We start from the raw sequence: 8448 nt of genomic DNA, 5'->3' as shown, positions 1-8448 counted from the left end.
CATGCAAAATTACCAATATCAGATTTCCACAATCCATTTGTAGTGCAAGTTCATTTTGGATTTGATTATGTGTGTTTTTTACCATCATGGTTTCAGATCACTCTACGTAATCCATCATCAACAGGATGAGAGAGAGTGTAGGATGCATGCAAAATGTCATATCATACGTAAGGCATGTGAACTATTTTATAGAATGCCTAAAAAAAACTGACAATAACTAATATGAAGAATATATAATTAGTTAAATGATTGAGACAAATCATGTATGTTGTATGAAGGTAGTCCATGGTTGATAGGGCCCACCAAAAGATAAAACATATGATAAAAAGACTCATTTTCATGTTTTGAACATATGGGGTACACATAACATGACTTATTATTGCACAATTCAACTAAGTTCAGTTAATTTCCATAGGGATTGTCCCCATTTAATGGTGAAAATTTTGCCACATTTCAAGCCTTTTGATTATATAAAGAAATGGATAGCATGAAAAGTTTAAGTAATGTCAAGTCATTTATTTACTTGATATATAATGTGAATAGAACTATTATGTTGCTCAATAACAACAACCAAATAACATTATCATCATGTACCCAAAAAGGGATGGATGGAATGTCATAATCGACGTCCAACTAACTGCTATCACCATCCCTCTATATTATAAGTTATAGTGGTGCTCTAGATTTTCTCTATTCCATCATACACTTATATATCATACACTTTACCATAGTCCATATCAACAAGGTCAGAGAGATCAATTTCATTTGACTAGTATATGGAAGACCTTGATGTTGACAAGTTGTATGATTCACATGGAGTGGAAGGTGTTTTGGCCCCTTGGAAGGAAGCTTCATCTCTTTTACTAGCTTCTTTATTTTTACTTAGAAAAGCATATTGCTTTGAATTGTCCCCATGGCTCCTTGCAGATGATGCCAAGAGCATCCTTGCTATTTTCTTCTACCATAACATAATGTTCACAAAGTGTTAGAATTGTCTCTAGATGAAAAGAAACTATAGAGGCTCAATTGACATGTGATCTTAGTTAATGTAGAAGATAGATTATGAAATATAATCTGAAATGTTAATACAAAAGTCTTCCTAAAAAGAAAATGTAAACCATATCAATCCTAAAAATGATTTATATCACTAATCAATGTAAAAGAGAGTAGAAAGAAATCATAATTGATACCTGAAATGTGAACCTTGTACATGTTCTCCTAATGAAGGCTGAAACTAGCCTAGATCCTTGCAGAAACACATGAAATGTAATTGAATGGATAAAAATTTATTGTACAAGCACTTGAAACACTTAGACTGGATACTGTAGCTCAAGTGCCAAGGTCTTGAAAAATGCTGAACACATTTACTTATTGGTGAAGTTTATATGCAACATCAAGAAAAATTTTGTTATATGGTGCAACACATTCACTCAAAGCCAGTGATCAGAACAACAATAATCTTATAGAAGGATATTGATCATAATAAAATTGCATAAGATTAATGTTAAAATTGGCCATCTTCCAGCTAAAATCACCTGTTTAGCAAGAAAAACTCTACTATTTTTCCCATTTTTCTTTGCACCATCAAGTTTTATTTTAACTATTCTATGTGGAAAAAATGTAATCTGGAGAACAGTTTCTATTCTACCAATAGGTTCCATATAAATAAATGTCAAGGATTTTATATTATTCCAATTTGAACCGATTAGAAAATTTACCTCAAAGTTTTGTAGATCTATCTCCGACCAGCTGGAAGCTATGTAACAGACTAGTTAGAGCTAAAGCAAGCTGACATATCAAGATGTTGAGGAAGATGTTGTACCTCTATCACTAGGAGCTTGTGTGTCTTCCTCATTACATGCTTGGGCTGAATATGTGACTACAAAATCATGTCTCACCTATTAAAAAAATATAGTACATCAGCATGGCAAGAAGGCTTCCATCTTTCGATAATGCATTTAATGAATTGAACATCTCAATTGCAACTAGCATAGTCAAGGAAAGTGTGATAGCTTTATCTTGGCTAGTTGAGAAGTAATCACATGGATTGCTATCAAAGGAAAAAAATTATGTTCCTACCTTGAAGGGAGACACAAAAAAACCTTTCGAAGAAGAGCACTGGTCCCAGTTTATAAGATGGGAAAAGCTCACAAGAGTATGACCATCCTCCAGTAAATCTATGCCCAAAAATGTTCCATGGGTATACCATATAGCAAAAATACCAACTATAGCTACACAAACATAAAGACCAATAACCTACAAAATAAAGATGTGCAATCAGAATTAGTTTTTGCTATTATATTATGCCACCTTTTGTTTAACAAAAAAACTAATTTGATTTACAGAGTATTAAGAAAAAAAAATACCAAGTAGTGGAACAACACCCATGCATTAATTAGAGAATCATCACTTCTTCGAAGGGGTTTCTTCATTATGTCCACATCTGGTGGATTGAAACCCAAAGCCATTGCAAGTGGCCCATTAGTCACCAAGTTTACCGACAAAAGCTAGATAGGTATCAAGCCCTCTGGCATACCTAATGCTATAGTTAAGAATATTGAGACAACGCCACCAATATTTGAGGATATCATGTACCTAAAATCCATTTATCCAAAACCAAAAATTAGAAGTAAATTCCCAGACAATCTAAAATTAACTCTTTCTTAAAAAAAATAATCTATCGGTAAAGTGAATTGGTATTTTTGCTTCTTTTAGATACAGATTTCATTGTAGCAAATAATAAAATTAAAACCAAGTAATTTGGTTTCCACAATTAAAAAGACAATTATGTTTGATAACTAAATAATGGCGATCAATTTGTTGCTTGTGGAAACTCAAAATTTTAAAATGTAGGACAAAATGATTTGATCACAAAACCAACTCATGATGATGATACCTAAAAATACATGTGCAGAAGGCATTTTGTCAGAATAGGACAAAGAAGAAGGAAACCAATGAGTTTCACTTGCCAATGATGGAGAAATAGTATAGCAAAATGAATTTAACTAAGAGAAAAGGCATTACTCAACCATCTATCACAAAAGTAATTAAGTGATTTTTAGAAACTTGACTTTTCATTATAAAACTTCAATTTATTAAAATTATGAGCATTAATAAATAGGCTGTAGCAGGATCTTTCATAGATTGATGTTTTACACAATTATAAGAAAGTTAAAAGATGACCCAAATTAGGATCTATTTTACAATTCAATTGGCTCTATAGTTGGAGCCATGGAAATTTAATTCATTCCACATATACATCTATTGGAAAGCTTTATAATTTCTCATATTGCAGAGAAAGAAAAGAATTAATTAAGACCTCAACAACTAAGATACATAACATGTCTCAGTGACTCCTTTGACTTTTCTCTTCTTCAGCAAATAAGGTTGGGGGCTTCTTCAACTTCAGACTGAGATTGATGTTTGCATAAGGAGAAGAATCCAATTGCCACAACATTAAATGATAAAGATGAGAGCTTCTTCTTTGAATCCTCTTCCCTCATCAAATCCTTTGAACTCATTTTCCCCTTCTTCCTTTCTCAGATGAAAAGCTTGAATAGAAACCAGTGCTATAAGAGATAAAGAAAAATATGATGTTTGGTTATGTTTTTCTAAAAATGAGTGTGTAAGGAAGATTAAAATAGTGAGAAGTGGGACAAAACCAATAGATACCCTCAGTTTCATTCAACTCCCCTTTCTATGAGCTTGAAGGTAAAGCTCATAGTGAAACAATTGTATGATGATAAAAATTAAGTTTTCACTTTCCATGTTAATGTGCCTCAAGGTTTCTGATTCATTACCTTTATTACTAATCATAAAGAATGATCTGAAGCATTAATTCAGAAAGATAAGCATAGCCGAATCCATAATCCTTGGGAGTATAATTGTATATGAGATAAAATATGAAAATATCTATGAAACATTGAAAGATGTGTTCTAGTTTCATTTAATTTCCTCTGAAATTCATGCACACCCATTTTAAATTCCCTTTTTAGCTATTTTAGATGGATCATGAAGCTTGAACATAAATGCCGATAGTGAAATATTGACAGAGTCAAATCCAAGAATTTGTGATATGCTAATGTTATGGTATCTTAGATAATTGTTTTTAATCATCATTCTACCTTTTGAATTGGTACCTATCCACTTTAACATGGAGATTCTACTCAACTCTATTTCACTCACTCTGACTATCTTGTCCTCATGATCATAGATAACAATTTTCGAGAGAAACTTTGATGATAAAATATTTATACAATCAAATTTATAAAATTATGATAAAATACTATTGGTAGACTGTTAAAACTATGATTTTTATCGTTATTCATTACTTTGATTTGGTGTTGTTAACATGGACATCCTACTGAACTGTGTTTCACTAACTCTGTTTAAGGACTGAGAAGAACTGGAAAGAGCTGCAGATTGAGGTGGCTCAACTATCTGAGCCCTACTATTAAGAGGGGCAACATAACAGTTGAAGAACAACTTCTCATCTTGGAACTCCATGGGAAGTGGGGCAACAAGTAATTTCTCCAAACACAATTTATATTGTTTAAAGAAAACTATAAGAAAACTCAATTGTTTAGTATTTATGAACTTATAGAAAACTCAATTGTTTAGTATTTATGAACTTAGAGAAGAACCTGCTAGAGATAAAAGGCACTATTCCAGACTCACTAGTAAATTTAGGCTTGAATTTCGATGCAAAAAGGTCAAAATTTTGACAAGAGTAGGTCGATAAGGCGACCAAGCTTGCCGTCGGTCTTTTTTGGTCAGTTTTTTGTCACATACATTCCATGTCAAAATTTTGACAACATAAAGGTTGACTTACTGACACAAATTTTATCGCTTTCCCTGGTCCAAGCTGAAGTGATATTACCTCATTTGCCAGCGGTGCTTGTTGAAATGTTGACGTAAACCTTCATAGTGGTGTGTTGAAATTATGACGAATCCAATTCACATTTCTCCTCCAGTGGCATATACATGACGCCAAAGTGGGCTAGTTTTGTGTCAAAATTTTGACCAAAATATTGCATTTTTGCCGAAATTGCGACGAAAGCATTTTACATTTTTCTGCCAGTGCCATACTCGTGACACTAAAGTGAACTAGTTTTGCATCAAAATCTTGACCAAAATATTGCATTTGTGTCGAAATTGAGACGAAGATATGTAGAAATTTCGATGAGCTATCCCATTTATTGTAAAATATTTGCTCTCATAGGAGCCTTCTAAACTGCACAAAACTTGATTCTAAGGCATAATTGCTTGGTGCATGAGATTCAAGGTATCGTGCACATTTCTACCTCCACAGTATTGCTTTGTTTGTCACATGATTTATTTCATACAAAACAATGGGAAGGAGGAAGAAATGTGCATGATATCCCGAGTCTCCACCGAGCAATTATGCTTTACAACTCAAATTTTGTGCAGTTTAAAAGGCTCCTATGAGAGCAAATCCTTTGCAATAATTGGCACAACACCTCTAAATTTTGGTTCCCGCAGGGAAGAATAAAATTAGAAAAGAATTATTTATCAAGAATGAAAGCCAATAATTTCATCTATTTTTCAAACAGATAAACGTGACAAAAAAAACTTACAGTCCCAATCACATCATCATAAGAGCGCATATATAACTATAACTATGTCTAAAACAAACATAATTTACAAATATCCACAATTCAAATATTATCCTTTGATGTTTTCTTTAATGCAAAGTTTTAAGTCAACTATGTTATCGCCTTGGATGTAATACCAAACTGTCATTAGGCTAAAGACTGCAACAAGATTTATGATTTACAAATGCAAGGAGAACTACCCAACCAAAGTAGAAAATGACATGAAAAGTTATCAATCTATCAATTAACAATCTAGATGAAATATTTCTAGCAATTGAACTATACATTATAGAAACAAAAAATTGCCTTAAAATTGACACCTTACCAGTTGTTCATTTGCATCCGTAATGGCTTCACAAAAGTTGAAAGCTTATGATTTGTCAACAACACAAAAGGCACTTGTAGTTTAGCTGAATCAATAAAAATAAAGTAATTCAATTGCACGGTAATGGCAAGAGACTGTCAATATCGATTGTGGAGTTGTAGATAGGTAAGCGATAAACATAAAAAGGCAGTACAAGATTTTAATAGAAATTGTGTTTATTTTATTGTTTTACTGGATGAAAAATTTAGTGCTAATGTGTGTCATTTGTCTTGTTAGGTGTGTTGATATTGATTTAGTTTAGTTTGGATCACTTTTCAATTCATTATTCTTGCATATAGTTATTGCATTTTTTTGCAACTAGAAAGAAAGATTTAGTAAACTAACTGAACCTTCCATAAAATGATAAATTACATGGATCCTTTAGAAACTCAATAATTACAATTAAATAGCTGAAACTTGGACATCATGTATCATTCATTGATTACAAATGGATTTAGAAATTATTCTAAAATATTGTGTTTGTAGAAAAACACAAGAAAAAATGTGCAGTCAATAGACACTTAGTAAAACTGATTTAAGTGCAAGTACTATGCAACCATTGAGAAATCCAAGTATGCTTAAGGGTTGAGGGTAGTAGGGAGGAATTATGTACGTAGTTAACAGTAGTGCAACATAGACTGGTTATGAGGGGCACTATGTTATACAAATTTCTACATTACAGGCACTTTGTGGAATAAGCAATGACAAAGAATTAGGGCATCATTTAAGTATTCTAGGTGGTACTAAAAAATTGCTAAAATTTTTGCCACATGGTGTGGAGAGAGAAAGAAATTCCACATCCTTCAATCTAACCTTAGTTCTCTTTTGAAACTCTGAGTGGATTTGTGTGTTAAAGCTTTACTAGCATTGATTGTAATAGCAAGAATGGATATTCAAAGACTATTGTAATGAAGGAAGTATGCTAGTAGAGATACAAATGGCTTTGGGGAATATCAATGAAGATGGAATACAAGCCTTATGATCCTCTCAAGGTGATGGGATTGGGCCTTAAACTCATCCTGTACAATGCTTGAGCATATCCCAGTGTAGCTCCAACAGACCAACTAATTGATCCATACTGCATCTGAAACTCATACCTACAAAATCAACATTAGAGTGAATCATTCAACATTGACACAAGCCTTAAGAAAAATAATGTCACAAATTACTGATTCTTCAAACTAAACCTGATAACCAATTCCAAATAGGGGCATAAATAATTGCAATAAATTGTAGGGACTATTTCAGTGCAAATTTGTGACTTGCAGGTAACAAGCTAGTCAATTAGAGAAATCATGTATTATAATTTTATGAACTTTTTTGTTCAAAATTTTGTTGTTAAATAGTTTCTTGGTTAGATCAACATTTTAAATCATACACTATGATCCATCATCAAAATAAATGAGTTAGAAATTTAATTATATAAACTTTTGCAAGAGATTTTGCATTACCTGCATTTCTCTGGGAGTTTAAGCTTCTGGAAGTTGAACGAAGAGTCACCAGTTTCTACAATGACAATTGTCTCATTTGATAGCATGGCCTACCAATAAGAAGTGTTTACTCATTAATCTATAGGAACAACAACAAAACCAAGGATTGAAGTACTAACTGAACCATAAGTCATTTTATGATATGTAGTGATTCTCAATAACTTTACCTAGATGTGTTTGAATAACAATTTGACTCTAAGAGCCTTGTTTGGAGCACCTTTCAAGGGAACACCGTGAGGCACAAATATATGCTAATAATTATCGAAGGCCATTGTATTGTGCTTCAACTTCTTTGCGATGGCTTCTAAGAAGTCTTTCATTAATAAACACCCAAAAGTAGGTCCATTTGTGATAGTGACCAGATTAGGCTGCACAATTATAGCTTTCTCCTTCTTCAAGAGTAATGAATATCCCATTGAGCTATATTTATTAAAAATGGGCCCTACAAATAAGTAAGCATCTATAGACTCAACTATTTCAGCATAGAATGCAGTATCGACTACAACCTAGTAAGTTCTTATGAAATGTGGAAGAGTCTCTGAAACTTTACCCTTAGTCGATGGCATTGCGGCCACAACATAACCTGAAGCATTTTTCAATTTCGTAAATGAATCTTTTGCCTTAAAAACCCTCAGCTTTGGACCCCTAACCAACACTTGCTTAACTATTGCATTTAGGAACTCTATACTTGTTTCCACAACTACTTCCAAACTTCTTGGATTGCTTAGCCTATAGTTCATGCTAGCCAAAAAAACTATTAAAAAAACAAGTTACAAATGGCTTCAAATGCAATGAGCAATGCAAGAGTTTCATGTCATACAAACCTTGCTTTCAATTTAATTAATGGATTTTTTGACCCACCAAGACCTTTCAAACATTGGAAAACTATAAGAACATGTCATGGTGAAACAAAACAAAAAGCACACTTCTAAATCCATTTTGCAAAGGGTACACACACATTAAGAAACAATGAAAAGGG

The 8448-nt window shown here is 32.8% G+C and overlaps 1 pseudogene; it reads right to left on the bottom strand.

Moving 5' to 3' along the window:
• Positions 1-1887: 1887 nt before the first annotated feature.
• On the bottom strand, positions 1888-8209 carry LOC149562696 (calcium-transporting ATPase 1, endoplasmic reticulum-type-like; annotated as a pseudogene).
• Positions 8210-8448: the final 239 nt, after the last annotated feature.

This window comes from Cupressus sempervirens, chromosome 4 (genome assembly GCF_028749045.1).
Source record: "Cupressus sempervirens isolate cs-2001-9-10 chromosome 4, ASM2874904v1, whole genome shotgun sequence".
NCBI classification, from domain to species: Eukaryota; Viridiplantae; Streptophyta; class Pinopsida; order Cupressales; family Cupressaceae; genus Cupressus; species Cupressus sempervirens.
Note: the sequence above shows the minus strand (reverse complement) of the source record. Positions and strands in the feature narration are given on the sequence as shown.